This window comes from Sus scrofa, chromosome 2 (genome assembly GCF_000003025.6).
Source record: "Sus scrofa isolate TJ Tabasco breed Duroc chromosome 2, Sscrofa11.1, whole genome shotgun sequence".
Taxonomy (NCBI): domain Eukaryota; kingdom Metazoa; phylum Chordata; class Mammalia; order Artiodactyla; family Suidae; genus Sus; species Sus scrofa.
In genome coordinates this window covers 136,130,041-136,149,125 of record NC_010444.4, presented here as the reverse complement: position 1 = coordinate 136,149,125, position 19,085 = coordinate 136,130,041, and the positions used below count along the sequence as shown (strand labels likewise).

General features: G+C 43.9%; 1 long non-coding RNA gene across 1 annotated transcript in view; it reads left to right on the top strand.

Annotated features, from left to right (window-relative positions):
* LOC110259480 overlaps positions 1 to 19,085 on the top strand; it is a 181,146-nt gene that overhangs the window by 135,719 nt on the left and 26,342 nt on the right. The window contains exon 3 of the long non-coding RNA XR_002341906.1: positions 12,443 to 12,491. This is a non-coding gene — a long non-coding RNA (uncharacterized LOC110259480). The remainder of the gene's footprint in view (positions 1 to 12,442; positions 12,492 to 19,085) is intronic.

Below are 19,085 nucleotides of genomic sequence, written 5' to 3'. Positions count from 1 at the left end.
GTCCTCAGCTGCCAAAGATGCCAGCTACCGCCCCCCTTCAGGGGGTGGTCGTAAGGACTGAAAGAGAGGATGAATGTCTGTAAAGGGCTCTGTGCACTGTCTGGCACATAGTAGGCGCTTGGTGTAGAACATGCCATTATTTATAGAAAAACTCAGAGTCTTGTTTTTCGCCTTTTTTATTTTGGGGGTGTGTGTGTCTTTTTATGGCTGCACTCACAGCACATGGAGGTTCCCAGGCTAGGGGTTGAATTGGAGCTGTAGCCACTGGCCTACACCACAGCCACAGCCATGCCAGATCTGAGCTGCGTCTGCAACCAACACCACAGGTCGTGGCAACGCCAGATCCTTAACCCACTGAGCGAGGCCAGGGTTTGAGCCTGGGTCCTCATGGATGCTCGTCAATTCATTTCCGCTGAGTCACGATGGGAACTCCAAGTCCGGTATTCTCAAAGGCACCTCCTGGCTGATAATGAGTTTAATGTACTCACTGGTTTGTTCTTTCTGCAAGTGTTTGGTGCTGGCTCTTGGTGTCACCATGGGAGGCAGATAGGAGGTGGTCAGTGAGTATTATTGGGTGGACGTCTGCCGAGGTTACAAAGTTCTTGCTCTTGGGGAAATTTGCCTGCGAAGGAGTGGTGCCCCTGATGGTGCCAGTGCGTGGGGATATTTTCTGGTTTTCCTCAGGCCATTTGATCTTACTTCAGTGCCTGGTGCTAAGGAGGAAGCCTCAAAGATGCCTCCATCCCCATGGACCAGAGACATCGCCTCCTCCCTCTGTAACGTGACTTTTTTTTGACATGGGGCCTCATGGGAAGGTGACTGTGATTTTATCTCTGTTGGAAAAGATAGCGTGGACTTCCTTGGCCCAGTGTCGGGGGGTTGGGGGAAGCTTGTGGACACTGTCAGTATTTTGTAGCCTCCTATGGATGCTCGGGGGGGGGGGCGGTCTCCACTCCCCCTGCTTCCCAACCACACAATGCTCTGCCTCTCTCTGGCCTAGGATAGACACAGACATGCCCAGCAGGTGCTCAGTGAAGAGCTGAGGGAAGAGCAATCATTTTGGGAAGTCTTCCTATGCTCTTCTGGAGAGCTTGAGCTGGGTTCCTGGGTAGGGTGGGGATGGGTGGGATGGGGGTCCCGGTAAAGTTGACCGGAAATGATTCCCTTCCCTTATACTGGGCTTACTTTTGCAATGCATGTCCTTGCCTTCAAACTGAGGTCCCCCGTCTCACATCCCATGTAGACTGCTGGCTTGGTAGGGTTCTGGCTTGAAGAGCCAATCTTGGAAGTTGTCAGTAAAGCAGAGGTTGGCCCTGCTGTCTCTAAAATTGAAGAGAGTAGCTCAGAGTAGAGTGAGTGAGTGCCTAGGGGGTTTGCTGGGCCTGGGAGCATGTGAAGGCATCTCAGGGGTCCCAGAATGGGCAGCCTTTGGGTCCATAGAACTTTTCGCTTTCAGAGGCTGATTGTGCAGAGACCAGCAACCGTGCGGAAGCTGGTGGTGATTTAGCCATTGTAGGGCTAAGGACTGGAAAATCTGTGTGATTGTTTATTGCTTCCATTTTTTATTATCAGCAAAACTTTAATTACAGCTCTCGCTAAACCTACTACCGTCTGCCGGCCTTTACAAGGTAATAAATTTCCCCTTCTCTCTTTACACGATCTGCACCTCCAATAGGGCAGTGCATATGCACCAGAAGATATTGATTCCCTAAAGAAATTATAACAGCATTTGTTCTCAAGTAAACACACAGAGAGACTATTATAACACCGAGGAAGCGTCGATTGTCTTTGCTTTATTAAACAACACAGCTCTCAGTTGGAAGCACATCTAAATTACCAAGAGATCGGTGGAACAGGCAGGCAGCAATGCCTTCAATGAGGCTTTGAGTGGGAGGACTCTGTGACACAGAGGTTAGGAGGAAGGCTTTGTCCCTGTCTCCTTGTTTCTCACTCCCTTATCAAACCAAATCATCGCCCCACCCCTCACCCCTCACTTTAGCCCCGAAGGGACATTGATTGCGGCTCTCAGCTAGGGAGTGGGCAGCTCACTGCAAGCTGGTGGAAGTGAAGCTTGCTCAAGGCTGGCCAACTGGCTAATGGCCCCATGTGTATTGGCAGACGGTCCACACAAGCCTTTTAAAAACATCTTGTGTTACTGGCAGGTGGAAAAGGTTGATGCATTCATCAGCCTCATTTGGAAAATGGTACACGGTCCGTCTTTGCTTCGGAACTCCTAGAAATGCATCCCGGCTGAGCAGAAGAGTGATCAGCCATGACCCTGGTCCCACCAGGCGATTTGAGACAGAATATTTCACTGTGAGCAACGTGGTTCTACAGTCCCACAAGAGTGGAGATGGAATCAAAAGTCTGAGGCTGTTCCTTGCAAAGGTGATGTGTACTACACAGTGTTTGTGGGGTGTTAATTGGCATCCTGTTAATAAAAAGATAGCTTTCCCCAAACCCACTTTCCGTGATTAAATAAACTCATGAGACAAGGGAGTGAAACATAGTTAAGCAGATTTCTTCGCTGCAGAAATTTTCAGAGGCTGTGTGTTAATATGTGTTATGAATCTGAAAGAGGGTGAACTATATGAAGGTCTCTGCTTTTTTTTCATAATACTTTTATTAAAAAAATTTTTTTAGAGTTGATTTACAGTGTTCCATCAATTTCTGCTGTATAGCAAAGTGATCCAGCTTCCCATACACACCCATTTTTCTTTCCTTCTTTCTTTCTTTTCTTTTTTTTCGTTTTTTTTCTTTTTAGGGCCACACTTGTGGCAAATGGAAGTTCCCAGGTTAGGGGTCAAATCAGAGTTCCAGCTGCCAGCCTACATCACAGCCACAGCAAGGCGGGGTCTGAACCGCGTCTGCAACCTACACCACAGCTCACAGGAATGCTAGATCCCCAACCACTGAGAGAGGGCAAGGATTGAACCTGCATCCCTGCATCTTCAAGGACACTAGTTGGATTCGTTTCCCCTGAGCCACATCGGGAACTCCAATTTTTTTTTTCTCTTTTTTTCATTTTCCGTCAGGTTTTTGCTAAAGAGACCAGATACAGTTTCCTGAACTCTACAGCAGGACCCCATTACCCTAATCTGTTCTAAATGTAACAGTCTGCATTTAATTTTTCTCCTAATTTTATAATAATATAGAAAACAGAAAAAAGGAGAATTAAGAAAATTAACATCTCTAGAGATGACTACCTCTATTTTGGGTAGAAAAATTTCAGGCTTTTTTCCTTGTATGTGTAGAATTTCTACTTTTATTCCCTTTAAAACAAAATTAGGGTCATATTATATATGGCAGCATTACTTTTAATGACTGACTGGTATTCCACCGTATCAACATGCCATCTTTTATTTCTATAATTTAACTTTGTTCATTGACTTGTTTTTATTTTTATTTTTATTATTTATTTATTTATTTTTTTTGCTACTGGAAACAATGCTGCAGTTTTTGTTTTGTTTTGGTTTTGTTTTCTCCGGCATACGGAGATTCCCAGGCTAGGGGTCAAATTGGAGCTACACCTGCCGGCCTACACCACAGCCACAGCAACGCAGGATCCAAGCTGCCTCTGCGACCTACACCACAGCTCAGGGCAATGCCAGATCCTTAAGCCACTGAGTGAGGCCAGGGATCGAACCCGCAACCTCATGGTTCCTATTTGGATTCATTTCCGCGTGCCATGACGGGAACTCCGATGCTGCAGTTTTTAGTTGAGTTAACAATAGATACCTTGTGGCACTTATCCAGGTTTTTCTAGAAAAAAATTCTTGACGTTTAACTGCTTGGTCAAAAGGTATGCCCATGCTTATAGTTTTCAACTCCTGTTGCCACATTGCCTTCTAGAAAAGCCACACCAACTTCCACTCCCATCAGCACAGGGTCTGTCTTCTTGCTCTTACCAACATGGGACACGATCCTCCTTAGGAATTTTGTAAAGCCAGTTAATGGAAAATGCCATCTTGATCCTTTTTTTAAATTTTAATTTTTACTTTTTTTTTTTGGCCTTTTTTGGGCTGCAGGTGTGGCATATGGAAATTCCCAGCCTAGGGGTCGAATTGGAGCTACAGGTGCAGCCCTATGCCACAGCCACAGTAATGGAGGATCTGAGCCATGTCTGCGACCTACACCACAGCTCATGGCTTAGCTGGATCCCAGACCCACTGAGTGAGGCCAGGGATCGAACCCGAGTCCTCATGGATGCTGGTGGGGTTCATGTCTGCTGAACCACGATATGCTATCTTGATCTTTTAATCAGCATTACTTTGGTCTCTAGGAAGATTGAACATTTTCTCACACCTTTATTGTTCATTTGTACCTCATTTTTTGTTAATTTCCTGGCCATGGGACATCGATTCTGTGGGTCCCAATAGGGACATGTCTGACTCAGGCGAAGGCTCTTATCCGAGGTTCTAGATGGAGTTGTGTCCTAAGCCCCTTGCTCTTTTGTTTGTTAGTCAGATGCAAAGGGTCTGTTTTAAAGTGTCTGAAATGATATCGTCTTGAAATATCTGAACTGAAAGAGCGCATAGAGGACATTTGTTACATCTCCCAGTTTTACAGAGGGGAAAACTGAGCCCCAGAGAGGACAAGCCCAAAGCCACATGGCATACCACCCCCCCACACCTGCCTCTTCTTTCTCGATCATGTATTATTCAAACGTGACGTTTGGAATGGCTCGTTCCCTCTGGTGCCATCTGCTCTTCCCTCCCTGTCATTTGGGCTAAAGATGGAAATATTGGGTATGAGGCTGAGATCCCAAACTGTCAATCTCACTGCCTGGGACAGATCAGGAGAAAGTCTAGTCTGAATGTGAATATCCTTGAAAAGGAAATGCTTCTAAAATCCATTGTGATTCTAAATAGATTTAGGAGATGTCAAGTTTCAGTATGTTCAGGATTTGCTTTAATGAACAGATTAATGTCATTTATACATGATTCATGATTTTAAATGAAAATGGGTACCACAAAGGATGTTTCAAGTGTGTTCGAAAAGTTATTTCTTTCCTTAATAAAACTTTTATATTGAGATTTTGTCTAGTCCATGAATTCACCTAGAAAAATGCTTCATAGATTGTTTCAGAGAAGAGAGGCTAAGTTTGCTGTAGTAGAAGTAACTTCCCAAATCTTAGGGATGTAAACAACAAGAGTGTGTTTCTTGCTCACTCTGTCTGTCCAGTGGTACTAACTGGGGGCTCTGCTCATCTCAGGTGCTCATGCACCAGGGCTGATGCAGGCTCCATCTCCTTGGGCAGGGGAAGCAAGTATAACAAATTACCCACTGATGATTTTGAAGCAGGGGTTGGCAAACTATAGCCTTTGGGCCAGATCTGACCTGTCACCTCTTTTTGTACATTTTCAAATAGTAAAAAAAATTAAAGAAGAACAGCATTTTGGAGACATATAAAAATTGTCTGAACTTCAAATTTCAGTGTCCATAAATAAAGTTTTATGAGAACACGGCCACACTCATTTGATTATGTATTACCTAGGGCTGCTTTCATGTTATAATGGCACAGGTGAGTAGTTGTGATATTGCTGGTTTGGCACACGGAACCTAAAATATGTACTCTTTGGCTTTTCAGGGAGAAAGTTTGCTGTTCTTTTTTTTAATTTAATTTTTATCTTTTATTGGACTATAGTTGATGTACAATGTTGTGTTACTTTCAGGTGTACAGCATAGTGATTCAGTTACACATACACAGGTATCGATTCTTTTTCAGATTTTTTTCTTGTGTAGGTTATTAGAGAATATTGAGTAGAGTTCCCTGTGCTATACAGTAAGTCCTTTTTGCTTATCGATTTTATCTATAGTAGTGCCAAAATCCTAATTTGTCCCTCCCCCCAGCCTTTCCCCTTTGGTGACCATAAGTTTGTTTTCAAAGCTCCTCTGCTTATGTTTTCTGTTATGTAAACAAGTTCATTTGTATCATTATTTTAGATTCCTCATATAAGTGGTATCATGATATTTGTCTTTCTCTAACTTCACTTAGTGTGATGATATCTAGATCAATCTGTGTTGCTGCAAATAGCATTATTTAATTCTTTTTTATGGCTGAGTAATATTCCACTGCATATATGTGCCATGTCTTCTTTATCTACTCCTCTGTTGATGGGCATCTAGATTGTGGTCATGTCTTGGCTCTTGGAAATAGTGCTGCAGTGAACACTGGGGTGCACCTATCTTTTTGAAATATGGCTTTCTGTGTGTATTTTTTTTTTCTCTTTAGGGCTACACTTGAAGCACGTGGAAGTTCCTGAGCTAGGGGTTGAATCAGTCTCAGGTGCCAGCCTATACCACAGCCACAGCAGTGCCAGATCTAAGCCTCATCTGTGACCTACACCACAGTGCACAGTAATGCCAGGTTCTTAACTGAGTGAGGCCACGGATTGAACCCACATCCTCATGAATACTAGTCAACTTCATTACTGCTGAGCTGCAATAGGTACTCCCAGAACTCCTATGTTTTGGAAATTAATCCCTTGTCAGTAGCATCATTTACAAAGATTTTTCCCCATTCTGTGTGTTGTCTTTTTGTTTTGTTTATGGGTTCCTTTGTTGTGAAAATGCTTTTAAGTTTAATTGGTCCCATTTATTTATTTTTGTTTTTATTGTCATTACTCTAGGAGGTGGGAGTGAGAAGATATTGGTGCAGTTTATATCAGAGAGTGTTTGGCCTATGTTTTCCTCTAAGAATTTTATAGAATCTAGTCTTATATTTCAATCCTTAAACCATTTGAGTTTATTTTATGTATGGTGTTAGAAAGTGTTCTGATTTCATTCTTTTACATGTAGCTGTCCAGTTTTTCCAGCACTGCTTATTGAAGAGACTGTGCTTTTCTATTTTGTATACTTACCTCTTTTGTCATTAACTTAGTTGATCATAGGTGCGTGGGTTTATTTCTGGGCTTTCTATCCTGTTCCACTGATCTATATTTCTGTTTTTTATATCAGTACCATACTGTTTTAATGACTATAGCTTTGTAGTATAGTCTGAAGCCAGGGAGCCTCATTCCTCTAGCTCCGTTTTTCTTTCTCAGTATTGCTTTGGCTCTTTAGCGTCTTTTTTGTTTTCATACAATTGAAAAAATTTTTTTGTTCTAGTTCTGTGAAAAAAATGCCATTGGTAATTTGATAGGGATTGCATTGAATCTGTAGATTGGGTGGTATAGCCATTTTGACAATACTCATTGTTCCAATCCAAGAACATGGTATATCTTTCCATCTGTGTCATCTCAATTTCCTCCATCAGCTAATAGTTTTCAGAGTACAGGTCTTTGGCTTCCTTAGGTAAGTTTATTCCTAGGTATTTTATCATTTTTGATGTAAATGGCATTGTTTCCTTAATTTCTCTTTGTGATCTTCATTGTTAGTGTATAGAAATGCAGGAGATTTATGTATATTAATTTTGTTTCCTGCAGTGTTACAGAATTTGTTGATGAGCTCTAATAGTTTTCTGGTAGCTTAGGATTTTCTGTGCTTAGTATCATGTTATCTGCAAACAGTGACAGTTTTACTTCTTCTTTTCCAACTTGGACTACTTTTCTTTTTCTTCTCTGATTGCTGTGGCTAGGACTTCCAACACTGTGTTGAATAAAAGTGGTAAGAGTGGACATTCTTGTCTTGTTCCTGATTTTAAAGGAAATCCTTTCAGCTTTTCACCCTTGAGTATGATGTTAGCTATGGATTTGTCATATATGATCTTTATTATGTCGAGGTGTGCCCTCTCATGCCCACTGGTGGGTTTTTTAAAAATCATAAATGGGTGTTGGATGTTGTCAAAAGCTTTTTCTACATATATGGAGAGGATCCTATGGTTTTTATTCTTCAATTTGTTAATGTGGTGTATCACAGTGATTGTTTGCAGATGTTGGAAAATCCTTGCATCCCTGGGAGAAATGCCTCTTGATCATGGTGCCTGAGCCTTTAAATGTATTGTTGGATTTGGTTTGCTGGTATTTTGTTTAGGATTTTTGTGTCTGTGTTCATCAGTGTTATTGGCCTAATAATTTTCTTTTTTTGTGGTATATTTGTCTGATTTTGCTATCAGGGTGATGGTGGCCTCATAGAATGAGTTTGGGAGTGTTACTTCCTCTGCCACTTTTTGGGGAGAGTTTCAGAAGAGTGTTAACTCTTCTCTAAATGTTTGACAGACTTCAATTGTGAAGCCATCTGGCCCCAGACTTTTGTTTGTTGGAACTTTTAAAATTATGGTTTCAATTTAAATACTTGTGATTGGTCTATTCGTATTTTCTATTTCTTCATGGTTCAGTCTTGGAAAATTGTACCTTTCCAAACTTTTGTTCATTTCTTCAAGGTTGTCCATTGTATTGGCATATAGTTGTTTGTAGTAGTCTCTTATGATCCTTTATATTTCTGCAGTGTCCATTGGTAACTTCTTTTTCATTTCTAATTTTATTGATTTGAGCCCTCTCCCTTTTTTTCTTGATGAGTCTGGCTAAAGGTTTATCAATTTTGTTGATCTTTTCTATTATTTTCTTTGTCTGTATTTCATTTATTTTTGCTCTGTTCTTCATGATTTCTTTCCTTCTATTAATTTTAGGTTTTGTTTGTTCTTTTTCTGGTTGCTTTAGGTGTAAGGTTAGGTTGTTTATTTGAGATTTTTCTTGTTTTCTGAGGTAAGATGCCCTCTTAGAAGTGTTTTGCTGCCTCCCATAGGTTTTGGATCATTGTGTTTCTGTTTTCATTGGTCTCTAGGTTTTTTTTTTTTTTTTTTTTGTCTTTTGTTGTTGTTGTTGCTATTTCTTGGGCCGCTCCCGTGGCATATGGAGGTTCCCAGGCTAGGGGTCTAATTGGAGCTGTAGCCACCGGCCTACGCCAGAGCCACAGCAACGCGGGATCCGAGCCGCGTCTGCAACCTACACCACAGCTCATGGCAACGCCGGATCGTTAACCCACCGAGCAAGGGCAGGGACCGAACCCACAACCTCATGGTTCCCAGTCGGATTCGTTAACCACTGCGCCACAACGGGAACTCCGGTCTCTAGGTTTTTAAAATTTCCTCTTTGATTTCTTTGGTGATCCATTTGTTGTTTAGGAATATATTGTTTAGCCTCCACATAGTTGTGTTTTTTACAGCTTTTTTTCCTTGTAGTTGATTTCTAATCTCATAGTATTGTGATCAGAAAAGATGATTGATATGATTTCAATTTTCTTAAATTCACCAAGGCTTGCTTTGTAGCTCAACGTGTATTTGGAGAATGTTCCATGTGTACTTGAGAAAAATGTGTATTCTGCTGCTTTAGATGGAACATGCTATAAATAGCAAGTAAGTCCATCTGGTCTAATGTGTTATTTAAGGCCTGTGTTTCCTTACTGATTTTCTGTCTGCATGATCTGTCCATTGATGTAGATGGAGTGTTAGAGTCTCCCACTATTATCGTGTTACTGTCAGTTTCTCTTTTTATGGCTGTTAGTATTTGCCTTTAATAGTGAGATGCTCCTACATTGGGTGAATATATATTTACAAATGATATGTCTTCTTGGATTGATCCCTTTATCATTATGTAGAGTCCTTTGTCTCTTATAAACGTCTTTATTTTAAAGTCTGTTTTGTCTGATATGAGTACTCCAGGTTTCTTTTGATTTCAATTTGCATGGAATACCTTTTTCCCTCTTCTCACTTTCAGTCTGTATGTATCCCTAGAACTTGAGTGGATTTCTTATAGATCTTGTGGCATATATTTAAGTCTTATGTCCATTTAACCAGTCTATGTCTTTTGGTTGGATTTTTTTTTAATGGCTGCATCCATGGCATATGGAAGTTCCAGGGCCAGGCATTGAATCTGAGCCACAGCTGTGACCCATGCCACAGCTGCAGCTATGCCAGATCCTTTAACCCACTGTGCCAGGCCAGGGATTATACCTGCACTTCTTCAGTGACCCGAACCACTGTGGTCAAATTCTTAACCCACTTGAACAACAGTGGAAACTCCTAGTTGGAGCATTTAATCCATTACATTTAGGTAATTATTGATATGTGTATTCTTATTTCCATTTTTTAATTGTTTTATATTTGTTTTTACAGGTCTTTTTTCCTTCTCTTGTGATTTGATGACTTTATTGTTGTGTTTGGATTGATTTTTCTTTTTGTGTGTGTGTATCTATTGTGGAGTTGTAGTTTGCAGTTACCATGAGGTTTTTTTTTTTTTTCTCTTTTGCTTTTTAGGGCTATACCCGTGGCATTTGGAGGTTTCCAGGCTAGGATGTTGAATTGGAGCTGTAGCTGCTGGCCTATACCACAGCCACAGCGACATGGGATCTGAGCCGTTTCTGTGACCTACACCACAGCTCATGGCAATGCTGGATCCTTAACCTACTGAGTGAGGCCAGGGATCAAACCCAAACCTCAAGGTTACCAGTCAGCTTCATTTCCACTCCATCACAGCGGGAACTCGACTATGAGGTTTTGATATAGCAGTATCAAAATAGCCTTTCCAATATTCTGCATTTGTACTCCCCTTTTCTTGGGATTGCTGGTTTTGATATCATATTTGTGCATGGATGATTTCCTACCTTTATTTTGTGTTTACCTTTATCAGTGAGCTTTCTCATTCTTAGTTTTCTTGTTTCTAGTTGTGGACCTTTCTTTTCTACCTATAGAAATTCCTTTAGCATTTTTTTTTTTTAAAGCTGGTTTGGTGGTGCTGAATTCTCTTAACTTTTGCTTGTCTGTAAAGTTTTTATTTCTCTGTCAAACCTGTACAAGAGCCTTGCTGGGTAGAATATTCTTGGTTGTGTATTTTCCCCTTTTATCACTTTAAATATATGATGGTACTCCCCTCTGGCCTGCAGCATTTCTGCTGAAAAATAAGCTGTTAACCTTATGGGGATTCCTTTGTATTTTATTTGTTGCTTTTAAAATTTTCTCTTTGTTTAAAATTTTTGTCAGTGTTGGTGTATGTTTCAACATGTTCCTCCTTTGGTTTATCCGTATGGGACTCTGTACTTCCCAGATTTTTTTTTAATTTTAATTTTTGTATTTTTATTTTTTTTTATTGAATTAACATTTATTTCTCCATTTTTCCTTTCAAATACAGTAGCATTTGCTTCAAATATTTAGGTGTTCCAATGCTGAGTGTATATTTATTTTACCATCATTATAGCCCCCCAATGACTTGATCCTTTTATCATTGTACAGTGACATTTGTCTCTGGTTACAGTTTTTCACTTAATGTCTTTTTTGTTTCATATAACTACCACTGATCTCTTGGTTTCCATTTGCTTTGAATGATTTTTTTTTTCTATCCCCTAACTTTGGGTCTTAAAGTGTGTCCTGAAATTTGAAGTATTTTTTTTGTTGTAATTTTATTTTCCCACTGTATAGCAAGGGGATCAAGTTATCCTTACATGTATACATTACAATTACATTTTTTTCCCCACCCTTTGTTCTGTTGCAACATGAGTATCTAGACAAAGTTCTCAGTGCTACTCAGCAGGATCTCCTTGTAAATCTATTCTAAGTTGTGTCTGATTTTGAGTGAGTGCTTCCTTTCTCATATTAAGCAAATTTTTTGGCTATTACCCCTTCAACTATTTTCTCAGACCATTACTCTCTCTCTCTTCACCTTCTTAGATCTCTATAATGTGAATGTTGAGATGTTTAACTCTATCCCACAGGTCTCTTAGACTGTCCTCAATTCTTTTCATTCTTTTTTTCTTTATTTTGTTCCATGACAGTATATTCCAGCACTCACTTCTAGCTCACTTATTCATTCTTCTGCCTCATTTATCCTGCTATTTATTCCTTCTAGCGTATTTTTCATTTCAGTTATTGTATTGTTCATCTCTGTTCTTTAGATCTTCTAGCTCTTTGTTAAAACTTTCCTTTATGTTCTTGGTCTGGGCCTCCATTCTTTTTCTGAGATCTTGGATTATCTTTACTATCATTACTCTGAATTATTTTTCAGGTAAATTGCTTATCTTCAGATAGTTATTCTTGGGTTTTATCTTGTTCCTTCATCTGAAACTTATTTCTCTGCCATCTCATTTTGTCTGATTTTCTGTCTTTGTGGTCTTTGTTCCACAGGCTGCATGAATGTTCTTCCTCTTGCTTCTGATGTCTGTCCCATAGTGGGTGAAGTTGGTCCAGGGCCTTGTGCAGCCTCCCTAGTGGGAGAGACTGGTACCTGCCCAGTGGTGGATGGAGATGGTTCTTGTCCCTCTTGTGGGAAAGCCACTTTCAAGTGGTGTGTTTAGAGGTGGCTGTGGGCTCAGGACAGTATTAAGAAGCCGTCTGCTGATGGATTTGGCTGTGTTTCTACCCTGTTGGTTGTTCAGCCTGAGGTGTTCTGGCACTAGAGCCTGCAGGCTGTTGGGTGGAGCCAGGTTTTGTTGCCAAGTGGTGACCTCTAGGAGAACCAATGCCAGTGAATATTCTCTGTGACCTCTGCCACCATTGTCCTTTTTCCCACAGAAGCCACAGCTGACCCCTGCCTCCAAAGAAGACCCTCCAAGACCTGAAGGTAGGTCTAGCTCAGGCTCCTGTGGAGTCACTGCTTTTCCCTGAGTCCCAGTGCATGTTAAACTGTGCGTATGCCCTTCTAGAGTGGAGTCTCTGTTTCTATCGTTTCTGTGGAGGTCTTGCACTCAAGCCCACTGATTTTCAAAGCTAAATGCTCTGGGGGCTCCTCTTTCTGATGCCAGACCCTCAGGCTGGGGAGCTTTACATGGGGCTCAGAACTCTCACTTCTATAGGAGAACCTCTGTGATACAATTATTTTCCTCTGTGTGAGTCATCCATCCAGGGGGTATGGGATTTGATTTTATCATGATGGTGCCCTTCCTACTGTCTCATGGCTTCCTCTTTGTCTTTGGGTGTAAAATATATTTTTTGGTAGGTACCAAACTGTTTTGTCAATGATTATTCAGCAGTTAGTTGTGATTTTGGTGTTTTTGTGAGCAGAGGTGAGGTCGAGTCCTTCTACTCTGCCATCTTGTCTTCTCCCTCCAACCTCTGTTTTAAAGCACCTACCTGGAACTTGTATATGGTACCCATGCTCACCTTTCATTGGCCAAAACAAGTCCTTTGGCCTTGGTTAACTTTTGAAGAGATGGAGAAATGCACATAAGACAGGGAACTGGGAGTTGTCTCTGTGATGCACAGAATCAGTGGTGTCTCAGTAGCTCCAGGACACAAGTTTGATCCCTGGCCCAAAACAGTGGGTTAAAGGAACTGGCATTGCTGTAGCTGCAGTATAGGTTGCATCTGCAGCTTGGATCTGATCTCTGGCCTGGAACCTTCATATGCTGTGAGGTGGCCAACAAAGAAAAGAAAAAAAAAAAAAAAGAAGAAGAAGGGGAACTGGAAATATTTGGTGAAGAAAACTGATGATGACCCCATAGACAGAGGGAAGGTGACCTTCTCCCTACCATCTGGTTGAGATCTTGCCAGTACTTAATGAATTGATTCCGAACTAAAGATAATTTACTTTAAATGCTTATCAAACCCTGAAGTGCCTATGTTTGGGCAGACCTGGCCCTGCCTCAGAATGACTGCAATCGATCTGTGATTATTCTCATAACTTCAATTTACAACTTGATAACAACAGCCATAGAAATTTATAAGCAACCCAATGAGCAATTTTAAGAAAAAAAATCAATTCCAGTTCTCCAGAGTACAAGGGGACATTTAATACTGTAAATTGTCTGAGCTCAGCTGGAAAGAGAAAAAGAAAAGCATTTATTTTCTGATTCACAGTCTCCTTTAGGGTAAGCATTTTGACCCTTATCTTGGAGTGATGTTTCCCACACAGTGCAGCAGGGGAACTAGCAAGGCCGGCACTGCTTCCTGAGTTAGGCGTAAACACTCCCACCAGCTTCAGGCATGTTCCCACCATTTAAGTCCATAAATGCTAAGCAAACCTTGAAGAAAATAAGACATGTAAATAATTTCCAAGTGTTATCTCAGGGCTGCTGGATGTATTTATTTATTTATTCTTAATTTATTTGTTGCTTTTTAGGGCTGTACCTGCGGCATATGGAAGTTCCCAGGCTAGGGGTTGAATCAAAGCTACAGCTGCTGGCCTACACCACAGCCACAGCAACACAGGATCTGAGCTGCATCTGTGACCTACACCACAGCTCACGACAATACCGGATCCTTAACCCGCCGAGAGAGGATGCCAGGGATCAAACCCGCATCCTCATGGATCCTAGTCGGGTTCATTAACCACTGAGCCATGAAAGGAATTCCAGGGCTGCTGGGTTTCGATTCCTCTCACAAGATGTAGACACATGCTTAGCTTTGGTCATTGACAGCAGTGTTTGGACACGACAGACGAGTGTCAGACAGGACTTATGCAGACCCCTCTCTGCCCTGTGGACACACAGACCCAAGGGAGCAAGCTTGGGTACCCTGACCAGTGGTTCCAGAGCAACTGAGGCCACGGAGTCAGCTTCGCTTATGCTGGCTGCCTGAGATATTTTCTCTCTGCCTTCTCTTCTGCAAGTTACCATCCTCTTCTTTTAAAAATCTCCTGAAAGCTCTTGTGCCTTTGCAAACCACAATTATTTGTAATGAATCATCCCCAGAGGGTACGTCTTCATGAAGTCTTGCCTACTTCCTTATGGTTCTGGCAACTGAATAATCAGAGGATATAAGAGCTCTTGTGCTCTGCCGTAAAATACATTTATAGAGATATAATTAGCAATAGTATTATCTCCATTTGGATTTAGCCATGCTAAATGTCTTCCAAGAGTGGTTTACGAGGTGATATGAATGGTAATGGTATTAATAACGTGATTAGCCAGAAGTATCAATATTTCCTACCATTTACTGTCTCCTAATGAGGTTGCATGTGGAGTTCTGGGATGCGGATGAGCTGGTGGATTTATAGAAAGTTGTAAGGAAGTCCTTAAGAGTCATTAAAAGGCATTGGGTAACCTCAACATAGAAGGCCCTTGTCTTTCCTTGAGCTACTACAGTAGCCGAGGGCAGGTTTCTAGACACAGATCCCCATGGCCCTGGACCCACCATGACCTTGGCTCTCTTCAGGCTTTGCAGATGTCACTCCCCTACCTGAGATGCCCGCTCTCGGCCCATCCAGACATAGCCCTCCATGGGGCTGGTTCCCTTGCTTCCTCCTCCAAGAAGCATTCCGAATACTCAGTGGGGGCCTAAAATTACTCCATCCTCTAATGTGGGTGGTCTGCGCTCATGGGCTGTTTTGTCTTCTAACAAGCATGTGGTGGTCTTCGAAATGGGCGCCATGTTTCTCATTTCAGCATCTCTTACAGCACCCGGGAAGAAAGAGGCTAGAGTTCCCTCCCTCTGAACATCCCAGGTCTGTCTTCCAGTGCTCAGTAGGTATTACACCTCCCAGAGCCCCTGGAGCTGGAGGGGTAGAACTGGGGAGGCCTCAGATGTCATGCAGTCCACCTGGTCACTGTACAGGCTTAGTCGCCATCCAGGCTAACCCTGGCTATCACTAGCAGGCACTCTGGCTCTCAAGGGGGGGTCTCATCCCAGGCCTCAGAGGGAGCCTCTCTGGGTACCTGGGGCCCAGAGAGGTGGTCTGTTTGCCACAGTCTCATATGGTGAGTGGCAGAGCAGAGTCCTTCGCTTCCAGTTCCCCGGCTGGCTTTGGAATAGATGGGTGGAAGCGGAGAGGATACTGTGGAAGCACCAGTGTGGGGCACAGGGTGGTTCTGGTTGTTCCTCCAGAATCCTGGATGTCCACCTGACTGAGGAAGACTACCATGGCAGCAGCAGGGCAGCACCGAGGAGGGAGCTCTGGGGCTGGTGTTAGGGGGCTGCTCTGCCTCTTTCACGCCTGCCGTGGCCGAGCCTCTGTTTCCTCTAAGGCTGGGAAGTGAGGATGTTACTCTGCCCTGTCGGCCGCTCTGTGTGCCTGGGAGAATCCCCTGGTAGACTCGCTGAGAAGCTGCTCATGCTTCTGTGCTCCCTCCCTGGCCCGGGCAAGGCAGGGTTCATGGAAGGGGAGTGTGAGAGCAGAAGCAGGGCCCCCCTGCCCAAGGGCCTACCCCTTAGGTTGGCAGTGATGGCCCCTCACTTCCCCCGTGTGCCTGCACTCTCCGTCCAGGCCCTGGCCTGCCTCTGCCAGCTCTTTGGCCCACGCTGGATGGGCACCTGGGGAGCAGAGGGCCCTGTGGCAGCTCATCTCGTGCTGACTGACACATCCTCCTGATTCATGGCCAAGAGGCCATCTGGGTCAAGGGTTAGCTCCTCACACCCCTGGAGCCTTTGACCTCAATGTGAGTACCCGAGCCTGAGCACAGGATGAAGGCTATCAGCTGCGGGGGTGGGCGATGACAATCTCTATAGCTCTTTTGTCTTGAAGAATGGGCACATGCGTATTGATTTTGTCACTGGAACTCGCTTCTTGGGGGTCATGCAGGAGGATCCTCAGAGGATCTCTGGGGCAGAGCTGGGCTGACCCCTTAGTCGCTGTCCAGGCTAACCCTGGCTATCACTAGCAGGCACTCTGGCTCTCAAGGGGGGGGTCTCATCCCAGGCCTCAGAGGGAGGCTTGAAGAAGGGTGGGTGCTGGGTCCCCAGACAGCGAGGGTCCTTTCATCACGAAGGGGAGTGCAGAGGGACCATGGTTGTGAGGGTGGAGGAGGGGTGAAGGGCAGCCCTGAAGCCACCTCCAGGATGGGCTCTCCAGGCAGGTCTTCTTCCCTAGGCCTGGCCATGCAGCTCTAGACTGGCCTCTGAGAGGAGCCCAGACTTGCTCTAAAGACCAGGCATGAGGTTCTCCCATTGTCCCCTAGGCAGGCGCCTACAGGGGACAGCAGTGTGCCTCTCTTCTGTCCCCCCCGGGGTCAGCAGGGAAAACAGGACCATTGACCCTTTCTCTGCACCCCTTGATGACACCAAGAAAGCATCCATCAGCTTGAGAACTCCTGAGCCCTGGCGACTGTCAGGTTCCTCTCTCTACTTACCTTGGCGCACACAGTAGGTGTTTGAGACACTGAATGAATGCAGGGGTGAGGAGGATACATGGAAAAGAGGGTGGTTGGGTTTGGTCTTTGGGATATTTCTGAGTCTTTTCTTGGAGAGAAGTGAAAAATCACCCCATCTCACCTGAGGGAGAGCATCTTTCTGACATCCCAGGTAAGCGGTTCGTGGGAGGGGCGGTTGGCCGGAAGCTCTGCTGGACTCTACTCTCGCTTTTGCCAGCAGGGCTGCCTGGCCTTGTATATGACTCCTCTTAGCCCTCTCAGATCCTATTACGCCAACATAAATTGAATTACAGAGTCAAAAGCTCTTTGTTTGGTGAACCAAGCACTTTGTATTAGTTACTACATCTGTCTTGTTATTTTGCATCATCTTTGCTAGAAGCCTGCATGCGTGTCGAGGAGAAAGCTGTAAAGACTAAATGATTTATGAAACCTGTTTGGTTTGTTTGTTTATTCTTAAATGGGATAAATACTGGCGAGGGGGCTCCAGTATTTGCAGGGGAGGAGAATGAGGGTCTCTTGTCCCCTTGGTCTAGGACAATTGTGGTGCCTGAAGTAACCCATCCGTGGTCAGCCGAGGGCATGGCTGGCCTTCTCTAAATCTAACTGGGCACAGTCTGTTAGAAAGAGTTCTTGCAGAATGGATATGAGAATGATTAAGATTGCCATTTCTTTGCATTTGCACAATTTAAAAAAATAGCAGTTTTTTTTCTCCACATTATGAAAGTAGTGTGGTGTGCATGGTAGGAGATTTGGAAAATAGAGACAAAGCACAATGAAAAATAAGTCCCAACATTGAGGATAAAACACCGTTAATGCTTTAGGGTGTGGCCTTTTAGAGACTGAGGATGGGGTGTGTGTGTGTGTGTATCTATACTTAGACATTTATGTACTTTAAATTTTTCAAGAAACGGAAGTTCCCCTCATGGCTCAGCAGAGACAAATCTGACTAATATCCATGAGGATGCAGGTTTGATCAGGAAACCTTGCTTAGTGGGTTAAGGATCTGACGTTGCCATGAGCTGTGGTCGCAGATGCGGCTTGGATCCTGAGTTACTGTGGTTGTGGTGTAGGCTGGTGGCTACAGCTCCAACTTGACCCCTAGACGGGGAACCTCCATATGCTTTGGGCGCGGCCCTAAAAAGACAAAAAACATTTTTTTTTTTCAAGGAATGGATCCAAAGTGTCCTTGCCTTTTATCCTCATAGCCATGGTGTCTTTGGCTCCCAGGAAGCCAGCTCACCTGTCAGCTCACACAAAGCCTTCCTTTCCCCCAGCCATGACCGTCCCCAGGGAATCCGCTCCATCTTAATACAGCAGGGTGACTGAATGCCAACTGCGTGTCACCAACACCCAAAGCTCTGTACCCCTGGGGACTCCTCGTGGGACAGGAGGTGGGGCTGAGTGTCCCTTGATGGCTCTGTCACCCAGGAAATACCAAGCTGTTCGGAGCCTCTTGGTGGCTCTACCCTGCCCAGGATGGGGCTGGATGTTGATGTGCTCCTGCATGGCTGACTTCACAGGCCTCAGGCTGGGTCCTGGTCCTGGGCTCCTGCAGGACCCCCAGGTGTGCCTGTGCCTCATGCTCTGCCCCCTTGCCTCATCCTGCATCACTGAAGATGAGTTTCTGCCTGAAGATGGTTCTAGGGAGGTGCATAGCCAGCCTGGCCGGCAGGGTGCAGAATTTGGGGCGAGGTGGGATGGAAGAAACCCAGGCTTTGAAGGCCTTCAGCTTATGGAGGGAAGCGATACCAGAGGAAGCTACAAACGTTGATCTTCTCCCTGGCCTTGGGAGAAACTTGACTTTTTTTTGCTCCGTCACTCACAGGTGATGTTGTGCCATCTCTGCCTTAGCGCCGATTTCTAAGAGGGTATTTGTTCAATGTCCGCTTTCCCTTTTCTCAGAGAAATCAATCCTCCTTGTCAGAAACACATAGTTCTGAGGTGGTGCCTGCATCGATACGGCTGATCTCAGGGCTCTCATCGGAGGGGGACCACAGACACTCCTCATTCAATATTCTTTGACCTCCCAGCTCACCCTGGCTTTGTTCCGTCGGTCCCCCACCCCTGCTGTCAGGAAGGCCTGCCCTTGAACGTGGCTGAAGATTCATCACCTGTCAGAGGCAGCCAGGTGT